The 12,838-nt window shown below is 33.7% G+C and overlaps 1 protein-coding gene and 1 pseudogene across 1 annotated transcript in view; one reads left to right on the top strand and one right to left on the bottom strand.

The window, feature by feature from the left end:
• The window catches only part of LOC145247470 (tyrosine 3-monooxygenase-like), a 650,093-nt gene that overhangs the window by 563,560 nt on the left and 73,695 nt on the right, over nt 1-12,838 (bottom strand). The window lies entirely within an intron of this gene.
• On the top strand, nt 9,303-9,421 carry LOC145247579 (5S ribosomal RNA; annotated as a pseudogene).

The raw sequence follows: 12,838 nt of genomic DNA, 5'->3' as shown, positions 1-12,838 counted from the left end.
TTGCTTTCTTTCCTTTCTGGCATCCTTTCTGTTCCTCGGAGAGAAGTCCACGATTATTTAGAGAATGGTAGATTTGTTCCCTCAGTTGTGCTGTTAATATTTTCCACGTAGTGGGTAAGCACGTGATGGGCCTATAGTTGGTGGGGATGAGTCCTTTTTCTGTGTCCTTCTGTATCAGAATGGTTTTGCCTTTTGTCATCCAATCTTACACGTTTGTTTCCTGTATACATTTTCTCATGTTTTGGGCTAGTCTTTCGTGTAGTGCTGTGAATTCTTTGAACCAGAATGCATGTGTCCTGTCGTGTCCTGGTGCTCCAGTTTGCTATTTTTCCTATGGCTTTCTTTAGTGTTTCATTGCTGATTTCATTCACTGTTCTTTCTTCGATATGTTGAAGCTCTTCATCCAGGTCTTTCAGCTATTCGACATTTCTGTTATGTTGCTGTCGTTCTATTATTATTGGCTCACACGGAGCTTTCACACAGGTCAAAGATCTGATTGAAAACTTGTGGTGTTCCCTGGAATCTGAGTAATAACCAGTTTCCCCAGGCGTCCAGTACTCTCCATCTCCTTCGATAGCATTTACAAATAAATATGCGTTATCGCAACAGCCTCTCACCATTGATTTCTCGCTGTGATCAGCTGGGACAGCAAAATCTACGATTTGACAGGATTTTTCTTTCCTGTTAATTATTATGACAGCTGGTCTTCTTGCTTGGGTGGGGTTTCCGTCTGTATGTCAATGTCCCAAAGGATTTTGTGGTTTTCGTTTTCGAGTACTGTTGCGGGCTTATGCTTGTACCATTTGTCTATACGTTCAAAATGCAGTTGTTTGCATAATTCTCAATGTACTGCCCTCTCCACTTGGTCGTGCCTGTTTTTGTATTCCTTTTGGGCCAGTTTGCTGCATTCACTTACTATATGGTTTATCGTTTCGTCTCTTTGTCCACAGAGTCTGCATTTTCTGTTTTCTTGTGTTTTATTTATCTTTGCTTTGATGTGGTTGGTTCTTATCGAGTTATCTTGTGCTGCAGTTATAAGGCATTCACTTTCTCGATTTACATGTCCTTTTCGCATCCATGCCCAAGTGTTTTCTTTATTCTCATATTTTGTCGTCTTTATGAATCTTCCGTGTAGTTGTTTCTCTTCCCATTTTTCTTTTCTTGTTTTTTCCTTTGTTTCTCTATTTTCTGGGGTTTTTTTTAATTCAGTGTCTGTCGCTGCCATAATTATCCTTTCAGTATTTTGCATTATGTATTTTATTATTATTATTATTATTATTATTATTATTATTATTATTATTATTATTATTATTGTTATTGCAAAAAAGGCTTTGTGAATATATTTAATTTGGGAACATATTTAACTTTTGTGGCAGGTGTGCCGTGAAAATTTAAAAAATAAAAACAACAGTGTGTCGCCATATAAAAAAAAAGGTTGTGAACCACTGTCCTGTCCATTTAAGATAACCTTCAATCTAGAAAATTTGTAATTCTTCCCCCTTTGTCAGAAACATCGCCCCTGGTATGTGACTACTGGAAGACAAAAAAAGTCCACGTTTTAGCAATTAGCAGCTTGAAGTGAGTTATGGTTGCCCATAACCTGCAGTAATGAATAAAATAAAAAAGTTTTTTAAATTCAAAAAAAAAACAAAAAAAACGCAGCATGTTCATGTCTTGCGGCGACGATAACTGTTCAAAGATGAACGCTTAAATCTGAGTTCAAGGATTTGTACAAGAACGGCATTTAGTCGGAATTTTTAGCATCAAGTATTTTTTTTTTTAATTAACGGTGAGTTTGAAACCATTCTGGACAACATCTGTGGCGTTATATTGCTACTGACCGACATATCTGTCTACACGGGTGTTCTTAAATAGTATTCTTTATCACTGACATAAGTAGCAAAATATAAAAATACACTTAGATATTGCAAGCACCTAAGATATCTTGAACTTATCGACCGCAAGTTCAATTTATTTATTTATTTATTTATTTAACAAATGAATCGGAATCTCTTTAAAAAATGTACATATTTTATATTACCAATTTATATTGTTTATATATATATATATATATGTATATATATATATATATATATATATATATATATATATATATATATATCGATCACAATTTTTTTTAAGATACTTTGTAAGTTTTTTATTTATTTTTTTTTGAGAATACATTGGCTTAAATTATTCTACTCGGCCTTTTGGCTGAGATCAAAGTGTAGTATCTGTTCCGGCAGACGCTGCACTTTGAGACCATTGCCCTTGTGGCAATTGGTTAGAGGTCCATGTAAGAGCAACCCTGTATTCCATTCCCCCCCTCTCCCCTCCCCATTCACTCCACATAAAAACCGACCTTGTGTCATATTTTGCTTATTTGCAAATAAATACATATATTGGCTGAAACTGTTTGAATAACATCCAAAATGATAGCAGTAGTTCAAATAATCAAAATAATACAGGGTGGTCGCTAGAAAAGTGGGAAATTTAAAGATCAGCTTAGATCATGAATAAAATGCGTGATTGCTATTTTTTATTGGTTCTTTTGTTAGTTTTCTAGGTTAAGACGCTGCAGTGAACTGCACGGACGACATTTTGAGTATCTATGAGTATAATATAACATTTGTCTTTGAAAAACTTTGTAAAAATTATTCTTTGTAAAAATAAATCGTTGTTTGACAAATTCCCCGCTTTCTTAGCGACCACCCTGTATAAAGAGTCCCTTGCCAGTGTTTTTTTTTATTTTATTTATTTATTTTTATAGAAACCTGTATAAAAGAAGGTTTGCTACCTAATCAGTGCGGCTGTGTATAAACGAGGGTCTTTGCAAAAGTAAAGCCTTCCATTTTTTTTAACTAAAACATTTGAAACGCTACGAAGACGGGAGTGGTACCATTAAAACGAGCGATCTTTTGTGCTCGAGAATTTATTTTTCTACATAGTCACCACCATTTAGAATGAACTTTTGTCATCAATTCAATGAGGCACATCCAGGGGTGCTGTAAGAAAAAATAAGTGCAGGTTTCTCAATCTTCTGGGATTTGCTTTGCATAGGTTTTTTTTTTTTTCACTAGTTTACTTGGAATAAACAGTATTTTGCCTATAATGATGGGGGGGACGAATTTCAGCTTTAGGCAAGATAAGGTTTGAAAAAAAAAAGACAAATAAAAACGATAAATAAATAAAAATAAAACAAAACCAAAAAAAAAACATAAATAAACGAGAATGTATTCAAGTGTGGCCAACGTAAATTGAAGGCTGTTTCATTAAAGTCACATTACCTGCTGACATCACAGACTAAAAAGTAAAATGGCTAGTACTGCAAGAATAATTACTTTCTGTTTTTCTTTTTTTTACACAGGCATCACAACATTATCAAGACCATTCGAGGATAAGGTTAAAGAATGTACAGTAGAAATTGGACAATACAATAATCAATTCGGTAAATTTGTTAACTTATATGGAACGGCTCATCAAGAACTTGTTTACGTTAGACTTACAATAAATGGATATGATAAGAATCCATTCCAGACGATATCTGTGGCGTTATATTTCTACTAACCGACATATCTGCCTTCGACGGGTGTTCTTAAATATTATTCTTTATCACTGTGAAACAACTGAAAAAAAATTACAAAAAAAAAATGGATATAAGAAAATGTACAGCGTAGGGGGTTTCTATTTAGAATGTAATATGGATGCAATGAGAATTGTATGGTATATCTTTCTTTTTGTCTCTAAACCTTATCTTATTTCAAGATAAGAATTCATCTGGTCTGGTGGAGTGTCCAGCTTAATCCGTTAATTGAGGCAACATCACCAGGAAAGGATGTATAATTCCTCGTACAAGCCAATATAGAATCCTGTTGAGGGAATCTTATTTGGCTTCGAATACAGTATTTTCCTGTTTTTATGACGTTATATAGCTACTAATCGACGTATCCTTCTACGTCACGTGTTCTCGAATTATATTCTTCTTTACTTCGACAAAAACTGAAAAAAGAAGATTTTACAGAGAGACCTGTATGCGTATCTTGGTTCATCGGATTACTGTTCTCAATCTGAGCGTAATTTTCACAACGTTTCAGTCGATGTAACCTCCGACCTTCTTCGAGTGTATTTTGTTGAACTCGGGAATGCTTCTGTCGAACTCGGGAATTTTCCGCGGAATTTTGAACGGAACCCTTTATTTACTTAATTGAGGTAACATCACAAGGAGATGATGGGGTTTTATTTGGGCTTTAAATACTGTATTTTCCTTTCTTGTGGCGTTATATTAATCAACTTTAGTTCAAACGTGCATATGGAGGTTTTTATACACGAAAGTAGGTTCGCATGAAATGGAATATTTTAATAAAATCAGATTATATTTTTTAACCTTAAAAAAAATCAGTTCTTCGGGGCAGAGCCGTTTGAAGTCAGGAAAATGTGTTTGCATTATGTATTTTATTATTATGAATCGATTTCTCCTCAAAATCAGAGCCATCCATGAGAACCTTAAAAATGAAAGGACACGCTTACGACTGAGGGACATGAGTTGAGTTTTAATAAGATTAACCGAAACACCTATGTCGTATCCCAATGCACAACTGAACACATGTCACTTTCTCGATTGGCTGAATATTTCACTAGTCTAAGAGAGATGGGTGAAAATCAAAATCAAAACGGGTGTATCATCAACATAGATGTTAATTTTCTGTTGAATCTATTATATAAAAAGCAAGTGCGCTGTGTGCGAGACAGATAACGCGTTTGCTTTTTTTCCTCTTCTTTTCTTCTTTTGCGTTACAGGTTTGAGCCTGGCTATTGTGGTTGTTTTTGCGCTCGCAAGGCCACTCGCTATTATTTTAGTTGTTTAGTTGCTCAATAGTATTACTATACCACCTCTCTCTCTTAGTGGTTAGTTGTTCAATAGTATTACTATACCACCTCTCTACACCCGGGCAACGCCGGGTACCCATGCTAGTATTCTATAAAAGAAGATTAGGAAAAATTACTCTGACTTTAAAATTACTCTGACTTGATAAAAAAAAATGGCTAAATAAATTTGTACTAATTTATTAACAAGTAAGAATCGTGCACTGGCGTGGCCCAGTGGAAAGATAGCACAAAGCCCGAACAGAATCGATGAAAGAACTCCACCCACTCAAAAACCAATGAAACAATAATAATGTAGCGCATTATCGTAGACTAAACTAATTTTGTCTTGCTTTTCTGAAGTCATAATTGCGATCCTCACCAATAGAAAATAATGTTAAAAAGCGCGTTAATTAACGTATAAGAGAATATGCCCCCCGAATAAAGGAAATGGATGAATAGGGAATTTTTACGAAGATATATTTTTAAAAAAAAGTCTAAAACCATTGGTTCTGGTGTCTTTGCAATAAAGCAGAAATCTTTATAGACTGAGATATTCGTTTTGTTTCGTTGATATTATTGATAATGGAAATTCACACAGCTTGGTTGATAGCCCGTGTGGGGAAGAAAATATTGCTAAAATAAATGTGAAAATAGCAGGTGGGGTAACGCTCTAGAAAAACTGTGAAAATACAAAAAAAGAAAAATAAAGAAAAAATGTGCATGGCCTCCAACCCTAATGCAGAAAATGAATATTTGGAGAGAGAAAAATAGGAACTCCTTCCTCTAAAGATGTCGCAATTGTAATGGTGTTGCTCCTAGGGTGCAATGTAGCATTTTATTATAACGACCTAATGTGTCTAAAACGGTGGTCGAAAGTTACATAACATACTAGCTAATAGTCTAGACGTATTAAATTTGTATATGGCATCTGTTGTTGCAAACCTACAATACTTTGGTCCAGAGTCGTCAGCCCGCCTCGTTAACCACTTAGTCACTATCATCTCCCACAGATTCCCGAGTTTAACATAAAGATTCCAGAGTTTGATAAGACATATCGAAAGGGATTAGAGGTTACATCGGATGAAACGTTGTGAGAATAACACCCAAGATGCGAATGATAGTTTTTGCATTATGTAATCAAATGCAATATTGGATTCAATAAGACTTTTTAATGGAAATCGTTCCAAACAAGGCATGAAGCCGCTTAATATAAGGAGCTAATAAGAACTGAAAGTTATTATTACAAAAATAGGATATGCCTATTAGCTATAGTCTCGAAAAGACGAAGGTTATAGATAGAAAGAAAACAGCAGAAAGAGAATTCCAAACGTATGTAGTTATTGGAAAATAGCTACTGGAATAGGAAAATGTATTACAATAATGTATGAAAACAGCGACTTTATGGAGACTACTAGATCAACGTGTCAAGCAAGCTGTAACAAAGAAAGCGGGAAATAGATCAGACAATTCTGAAGAACACGTGTCATAATAGAATTTATGGAAAATGCCGAGATTACCAACAATTCTATAGAGATTCATGAGTTTTACATAAAGATTCCCGAATTCAATAAAACCGGTTTGAAGAAAACTAGAGTTTACATTGGCCGAAACGTTGTGAGAATAATATTCAAGATGAAGATGATAGTCCGAATAATTAAAATAATAAAAGATTATCAGTTTTAGTAATATGTGAACAAATGTATGATTGGATTAAATAAAACTTAAGAAAAATAACTTGGGATATGATAAAAGAATACTAAATAATTTTGTACTTATTTATGATATAGTTCACTTGAAGTATTGCCTGTAATGTGTAAAGGGAAAGGGCATAAAAGACAAACAATGCATAAAAATGGAAATATGCCATGGCTGAAAATAACGCACGAACGAAATGGAAAGCAATATCACCAGCGCTTACCACCACAGGAGTTTCAGAAGATTTGAAAAACCTGTAATTTGATGACGAGGTCTTACCTCGAAATATAATATAGAACAGGGTTAAACAAATTAGATGGCTATGAAGAAGTTGAGATTGAATCAGCTAAGATTTACTAAAAGAAAAAAGATTATTAAAAATCAAATTGCTTTTGTCTCCTGTTATCGTTTGGTGGAAATCGACTCTAATCGCGACTAGACTAATAATGTGATATAGTTTGATGAAAGCATTTTGTATAAATAGAAAAGGGTATTGAAGATTATTATAATGTAGGACGTTGAAATATAGTGTTGAGAAGTAATTTTGTTTTATTATCCATCTTGATTAATACTGAACTTCTACACATCTGATGTATTTAATCGTGTGACACACGTCAGATCACTTATGATGGAATACTGTTGCCATATCTGGGCAGGAGCTGCTAAAACAGCTTATCCTGCCTTGACAGAGTACAAAATAGGCTTCGTGGCTTAGTGGGGATGCCCTTTCCTCTACCCTGCAACCTCTCTCCCACAGAAGAGACGTTGCGAGCCTATCCTTGTTTTATCTTTATTTCCATGGCAGGTGCTCGTCTGAACTCCAATCTCTGGTCTCCCCTCGCCAATCTTTCACGAAAAACACCCGTCTAGCTGAATCCACTGTGAAAAATTTCCCCCACTCTTTATCTGTGCCTAAATCAAAACGTGGATTCCATGAACAAAGCTTCTTTCTTAGAACTGCATGCCTGTGGAACTCTGTTCCGTCTGCCTGCTTCCCACCTGACTACAACTTGGATGTCTTCAAGTCCAACGTTAACAAATTCCTAATGAACCGTCCCCTTAAGTAAACACTTCATCAAATATCCACACTAACGTAATGTACTTGCAATCACCCTTATCCCTGAGTAGCTTCTGGGCCTTGATAAGTGGTGACCACTGTGTAAAAAGAAAATGAGACTGAATCAATTACTGTGTACTAAAGAAAATCACGTATTTTTTTACCTCTTTCTTAACATATGTCACTTTTTTTTAATATCTTCCTATGAACTTTAAATTTTTAGTTGAAGACCATTATTGTAATAGAAAATTTATCCAAAGAGAGATACCAAAAGATAACTACTATTATGGAAAATAAAATTGTCCGGTTGTGAATATTAAGTCTATTTGTCCCAATCAAAAATTGGCAGCATCAATCCAGTCAGCGAACCTTTCGATTGTAAAGAATTTCAGGAAAAAATAGTAGTATTAATTCAATCAAGATCCGTAGACCATAGTTCTCTTTTTGAGTCGAAAAGCTATGACTGAAAAAAATCAAATTGGTTTAGTATATTTTATAAAGAGATTTTGGTACCTGATTGGCCCGTTCATATCACCCCTGGCTATAAATATAATCGTCCAAATATTTGTGATCGTAGCCTGACATTGTACTAAAAATATTGCAAGATAATGGCCCTCCACCGAAGAACTTTATTGCAAATCGACATCTCTTTTCAAAAACCTTTTACCCCTACTTCAAAGTAGCTCTACTTCCGCAAAAAAATTAATTTTTTTTTTACATGATCTTTTAAAAATAGCTTTTAAACTCGAACAAGTATAAGCTTAATGAACATTTTTTTCAATAGTCCTAACTTGTTTTTTTTTAATATTAATTTTTATTTTTATAGTAATTTGAGTATGAATCTACTTCGTTAGTAGACTAATTTCTGGTCGTCGGTTATCAAGCGCAGCCAATCAACTCGCACCTTAGTTCAAATACATCACATTATATCACGTGATAACTTTTTTTTTTTACAAGGTGATCACCACTTATCAAGGCCCGGAAGCCACTCAGGGATAAGGGTTATTGTAAGTACAGTACGTTAGTGTGGATATTTAATAAAGTGTCTACTTAAGGGGGCGGTTCATCAGGAATTTGTTTACGTTGGACTTGAAGACATCCAAGTTGTAGTCAGGAGGAAAGCAGGCAGATGGAACAGAGTTCCACAGGCGTGCAGTTCTAAGAAAGAAGCTTTGTTCATGGAATCTACGTTTTGATTTAGGCATAGATAAAGATTGGGGAAAGTTTTTGACATATTTATCATCACAGACATGAAGAGATCGTGTCGCCATTAACGCTTTCAACATTCGGATATTCATTTGAAAACGAACGTTGCGGATGTTTTAAATGATAAGAACATAAATAATTTCCAATACCAATGAAAAAAAAATGTATGAATTACAAACAAAGAAAGAGAAAGGCGATATATAAAAAGAAAAGAAAAATGAAATTTAAAAAAATTAATTACCATTTTTTTTCCAGCCATTATTAAAATAATTTAATGGTGGAGCAAGATCTTACTATTGATATAAATTAATCTCCTAAAAAAATCTACTATTACAAGTCTCATCGCCGCGAGGAATTTTCCCGCCAAAACTGAATTGTTCTTTTTCTTTTTTGCGTTGTTGTTGTTGTTGTTGTTGTTGTTGTTGTTGTTTCGATTCGCTAAACGAGAGTGTTTACGATATTTCATTAAAACGCATTAATATACGGCATAATCACGTTGACACACCGGTTCCCCCTTAGATCACCGAAGTTAAGCAACGTTGAGCCTGATAAGTACTAAAATGGGTGACCATTTAGGAATATCAAGTGCTGTATGTGCTTTTCTCGTCATTGTTTCTAGTCGTCCTGGACTTCTTTCCACGGGAATCAAGCAATACCGACTCAGTAGCGGGTGGTTAGATTTTGCTCAACTCTTGCTCCACTATTCAGCGCGGGGTCATCTATTATTCCTTCAGGATAATCAGATGGTCCTCGTCATAACGATGGATTAACATTCAACATAAAACGCACCAAAATTTGCGACTGTTTGATTTTCAGTAATAGAACATTCAAAGTCTCAATTTTATTTCATATTCTACCATATAAAATTAAGTAAATTGTCAATCTTATTTGAATTCTAATAAAGATAAATTTAAAAAAATGGTATTATTTCGATTCTTCTTGTCCTTAATTTGAATATCATTTTCACAACGTTTCCGTCGAAGTAACCTCCGAACTTCTTCGTGTGTATTGTTCCCAACTCGGGAATCTACGAAGAATTTTTAACGGAACTCTTTATTTAATTCACGGGTGGCATGTTCTCGTTCCGTCAGCCATGTCTAAGTCCTAAGTTATTCGCAATTGTATTTTGAGAGACGCCCACACTGAAGATTGAACTTTCAATCTCCAGAGAACGTAACTTTGTAACTAAATTTTAATAAGAATGAATATATATATATATATATATATATTTATATATATATATATATATATATATATCTTAGCAATTAGCTATAGCAATTGAGCTTAGGTATTTGGACAATGTCAAAACATTGTTAATTTACTGCCCGCATATCAGCAGCTATATAGCGCAACGATTAGAAGCGCTGACTCGATCGGGTTTCGATCCTGGTTTGAGGTAGTTGCTTGTCTAGCCGCACTGATGAGTTGTGAAACAGCGAAACAGTACTGTATGTGGATGGCTATAATACTCCCTATCTTAGGTTAAGCATATTGGGAAGTGATATACAAATTACCATTAGCGTATAAAGCGATGCTCTTTGCGTAAACAAATTGAGCTTAGGTATCTGAGCAATGTCAAAACCTTGTTAATTCACTGCCCGCATAGCAGCAGCCGTATAGCGCAACGGTTAGAAGCGCTGACTCGATCGGGTTTCGATCCTGGCTTGAGATAGTTGCTTGTCTAGCCACACTGATGAGCTGTGAAACAGCGAAACAGTACTGTATGTGGTGACTATATATATATATATATATATATATATATATATATATATATATATATATATTATCATTATTATTATTATTGTGTTACCTTTTCGGACATTAAATATGTTATTAACTTTTGTAAAAGCGTTTTTTGAAATATTTCGTTAACTTTATATATATATATATATATATATATATATATATATATATACTACCAGTCGTAAAATACGATTAAATATGATATTTTAATTAGTCCAGATTTCGCATATGTTAATATAGGGTCGTGATTTCAAAAGTAAAAAAAGGTATGCGGGTGCCATCAGCTAGAATCGAAATCAAAAGCCAACCTGTAGGATTAAAACCTAGCGAGGTTACAGCTATACCAACGTGACACGCATACAAAGCGATTAAAAATTAAAAATAAAATAAACCAAGATGAATGTACAAATATGTTTAACGATTTTTTTTTTCAATTTTTACTCATTTTTTGACCGCTTAAAAATAATTTTAACCCACAAAACAATAAAAAATCACATCATTTGAGGCATCTAGTGCCGCTCTGTGACTTTTAGTTTTGGAACGGATAGAGTTTGAAAATATGGAGACAGACAGACAGACATAATGCTATTTATATATTAGATGTAGACTTAATAGATGCGCACCTAGAGGAAGTAGGGGTCCTTTATGTTTATATATATATGTGTGTGCATAAGTATATATATATATATATATATATATATATATATATACATATATGTATGTATATATATATACATATATATACATAGATATATATTTTCTGAGCTACTTTTAAGTGGGCCACCATATGTGTATATATATATATATAAAGCTGAACGTCTGTGTGTGTGTGTGTGTGTGTGTGTTGTCACGAATAGGCTCCTATATCGTTGACTATTTTAAAAAACTGATTACATATAATGATAGATGTATCGAGGATCAGGAATGGGTATGTTTGATCTGGCAGAACGATGGTTCATAAGAATTGTGGGATCTGCTTTCGCGACCAGCCTCCAAATTATGTAAATAAAAAATGAAAAAAAAAAACGTTTACAAGGGTTTTTATATAGATGTACATAAGAATACTTTGATAAGTATGTTTCAACTTTAATAGGGATGGTATAATAAAATTGTGCGATCTGCGTTCGCGCCTGTACTCCATGGAAATATTGCACAAACTTTATCAAAGACTTTTCATATCTATTTGCGGAAGTATACTTTGATAATTATGCTTCAGTTTGAAGAAATATGGTATAATAAAATTATTGGGTGCTCGTTCGCGCCTGACCTCCATAGAATGTAAATATGTCACAAAGTTTAACAAGGTTTTTTAAAAGGGGTGAGGGTCCACAATAACACCTGAACTTTAATCTTAATTCACGTTAGCTTTTATTTATTTTTTTTAGTTGAATCATATTGATGTCGAATAAAATCACTTCATAAATTCACGTTCTTATTAAAGTGAAAGCCCCTCCCAAAAAAAGTCGGAACTTTAGACAATTCTCGACACAAATTTTGCATAACTCTGTTTTTCCCTTCTCCACTTGCACGTGGTACTCTTTCGAAAATAGATAAATGGATAAATAATAAAAAAATAAGAACGTTACTTGTTATCGTGTCAAAAGAAGGAAAAATTCCTGCTCACATGATTACGTGTCTTTTTTAAAAATATTTACATAACCTTTTTATTTCATTTATATATCTGTTTAAGCTTTTTTTGTCAGTGTACTAGAAGGAATTCAGTTGATTACAACCCTTCCTACGTATTCTTTACATTACAATAGTACAACCCTGAATATGACGGCGCAATACTACACCGTCCAATACTGTAAAACTGAAACGAAGCTGTTTTGCTTGAAAAGGGCGCTATTTTCTTCTTATTCATATTTATATAGATTATTTGCTGTAAAAAACTAAAGTAATTACATATTTATTTTTTTAATATCCCATTTTGCTGTTTCGGATTATTTTACTAAAGTAAGTAAAGCTTCATAATTTTTCAAAACTGTTTTGTTTTTGTTTTTTTGTTTTTCGATATTTCGTTAATATTATTTAGTAAGAGTGTTTAGCAGAAAAGTCAACAAACGACTACCCGAAAAAATAGCTATATAAGAAATAAATTTTTCCATAGTCAATGAAAGTTCAGTTTCTTTTTGTTTTGAAATAGGTTTTAATGCTCTTTACTTGAAATAATTTCAGCGAACCGAAATTAAAACGAAATTTTAGGCGATAACTACTTAAATGAATTTTTATATGAACTACACATGCCATAATCGAATATTCATCAAGCAC

Source organism: Euprymna scolopes, chromosome 25 (genome assembly GCF_053919585.1).
Source record: "Euprymna scolopes isolate OS-2025 chromosome 25, ASM5391958v1, whole genome shotgun sequence".
Lineage (NCBI taxonomy): Eukaryota > Metazoa > Mollusca > Cephalopoda > Sepiida > Sepiolidae > Euprymna > Euprymna scolopes.
This window is presented reverse-complemented; position numbering and strand designations above follow the sequence as displayed.